This window comes from Rhagoletis pomonella, unplaced genomic scaffold (assembly GCF_013731165.1).
Source record: "Rhagoletis pomonella isolate Grant_MI unplaced genomic scaffold, Rhpom_1.0 Rhpom_scaffold_00010, whole genome shotgun sequence".
NCBI classification, from domain to species: domain Eukaryota; kingdom Metazoa; phylum Arthropoda; class Insecta; order Diptera; family Tephritidae; genus Rhagoletis; species Rhagoletis pomonella.
In genome coordinates this window covers 2,230,180-2,233,313 of record NW_023458564.1, presented here as the reverse complement: position 1 = coordinate 2,233,313, position 3,134 = coordinate 2,230,180, and positions in this window count along the sequence as shown.

Genomic DNA, 3,134 nt, shown 5'->3' with positions numbered 1-3,134 from the left:
AATATCATATCAATTAATATCATATTGTAGATGGTATTTTGGCACCAAATGTTTCTACTAATAAAGTAGCAGTTTATTAATGCAATAACATTTTGGATAACATTAATAGAATGTATATTCTTATAGTGCATAAATAGTGAAAAATCCAAATTTAGAATAGTTACTGGAGCGAAGAGTTGGAAAGCATACAAAATAATTTTAGTATGTACAGTGCAAGGCGAATCTATACAAGGTGGTTTATCAGATCCGATGATTTCACGACGACTTTGTACCTTTTGTCTAAATGATGTGTTTGCTGCGATTTTGTTTTGTACTGATTGCCAATGTGCGTATAATTTGTTGTTGTAATTTTTGTTTTTGTTCCACCTTGTATAAATTCGCCTTGGTTCCCCAAAGTTGTTGAATAAATCTGCTGTGTGAGTCAGCTTGTGAAAGGAAAAGCAAATAAATTGTACTCATTATTTATTAAAACAGTTTACATATTCTGCTCCCGGTTACAAATAAAGATTATACCTAATACATATGTAAATACATACATATCTGAATTTTTGATTGTTATGTGCAGTTTCTTATTTCGAAATTTTCACTCAATCAGCAAATATTTATCCGCTTGCCCGTTTCTTGGTGATCATGCATACCTACTGCTAAAATGCATGCATATGCATCCATACATATATAGTATGTACATATGTACACAAGTTGTGAATGTTTTTACATTAGGCTGAATCGATTTTGTTTGGGGTAAAATACTGATATCATAAATGTGGAGGTTTGTGAATGACTGAGCGCGTAAGTATGCTTGTTCCTCTTCCAGACTGAAAAGGCTGAACGGAGTTAGACAACATTTTGTTGACATTAGGTTTTAAACTCCTATAGGATATTTTTATAGATAACTGTAGCTTGTTTAAAAAGCTAATATAATTTAATTAAGAAATTTAAATTTTTTATATAGTTTCAAATATACTTGCTACCATTAAAAGCTTAGATCAAATTAAGTTAGTTAAATAATGTATAACCATATATCTTGAAACGCGTAACAAGTAAAAACCAATTCCAATAAAAACGACCAAAAAGCCTGACTGAGGATGATCAATTTCACTTAGGCTCAAAGCATAGTTGTCTGCAGCGTTATACTATGTCTCCAATGAGAGATTTATCCATTAAGATTTAATAAATCCAGTTGCTAAATCACAACCGTCTCCATTACCACAACGAGATATGTTTGACGTTCACATTTTTGAATATTTGACGTTTGCTTATGTATGATTTTATAAATACAGTTGCGGACATTGATATACAGACAGATAAAAGGAAGGTACCAAGCGGAATTTCATTATATGAATTCTGAATATTATTCGTGGTAAATATGTATGTATAACATATAGCTTGGAAAGTGTAAAGAATGGTACCATATTCCGAATCATTTTCCAGAATTTAAGAAAAATTATCAAAACGGTAAAAAACATTTGCGGAAAGAAAAATTTTTGTAGAACTCTCTTATTCATAGGAGGGCACCGAAAATCCAATCGTGGACCTTTGGCATATCATGAATACGAACTGAGTTCTAGAGGATGTTCGGTGCAATGTTATCGAAGCAGAACCATTAGCGAAATTTATAAATTTTTTGTCGCAGCGTGTAAATGACTTATAGAAAGCGGAGAAGACTCTGCATGATATTACTATAAAACATTTCTTCTAAATTTTTAGTTTTTAAAATAATATTTTCTTAATTTATTACAACCAAAGTTATGTAAATATGTATTACTAAATTTCCTCCCAAACTAACAAAAATATAAAAATCTCTAAAAATACGAAAATTCATGTTGTTATGATAGGCTAGATTTCAATGTCCTCAACTGTATATTGAAAACACAAATGCAATTTGACTTATCGCATGTGAATTTGTGGTTGCCACATCCAACAAATTGTGCTTATTGATCAATATTATTGAAGATTTAACTTAAATCTACTGCCTTTCGAGATTTAATTTTATATGGTAAATCTCAAAAGATTTAACGTCAAATCTCGTCAGAGGGCTAAATCTTCATTAAATCTCACAATGGAGACATAGTATTAGGTTTCCTGATAAAACGATTCAGCAAATCACCTGTCTTTCTCTACATAGTAAGAGATAAATTGAAAGCGATCACATTGTGATAGGCGGAAGACACTCGTTCAATGTTTTGGACATACGTACGCCATAATGACCAAACATCGACTCGGAACACGCTATCTTGTTGCAGTACAGAAACGCACAAAAAATGAGCACCAAACAACAGAAAGATAGCTCATCGTCGAAAGCTTCAATCAGCGTTTCCAGGTTGACGTTTTTAACGTCATTTGGACGTTTTTTGTATCCTGTTGACGTTTGGACGTTTTTTGTGTAAAAAATTACGTTTTTTAACTTTACAGTAATTTTTCACTGTTACTAAATCTTGTAAGTAGAACTAATTTTGAATTATTTTCTTAATAAACTTTTACAAGCTTTGTTATTTGAAGCAGTTGCTTCAAAAAATATTTATTCTTTTTGACTTAACCCTTATCGATGCGCATAAAGAAAATGACACAATTAGTCGCATGGGGACCCTTATTGAAAATGTAATGAACGTAAAAAGGCTGAAATATTGCTATGTTCCTTCTAAGCAGAACGCAATTCAGCATTTTCGACTAACGACCACTTAACCAAATGTCTACAAGAAAAAAATATAAATATTAAAAATCAACGCGATTCTTTAGCACCTTAAAACTTGCACATTATTTACCTGGAATTTAATGGGCTATCAACCTCCATACTCAAAAAAATTCTAAAAAATCTTAATAAAATGTTGAAAATCTAGCTGAAATTTTGCAGATTTTTCATCATTTTTGCACAAAGTTTGAAATGTGGATTTATATTTTGTTTGTTATATAATGAGCCAGGCTTTTGTGGAAAAATAATAAACAAAAAAGGAACAGCCAAAATCGATGTCTTAATCAGCTGATCCCAAGTGTATGTATAAAATTATTTTTATATTAACGATCTCAAACCAGTTTAGAATGAATTTTAAATGTGACAGAGCAAATGACATTTTAATATACCTTACGTACATACAGGGTGTCCCAGAAGTAACGTGCCAAACTTTAGGGCAAGGTAG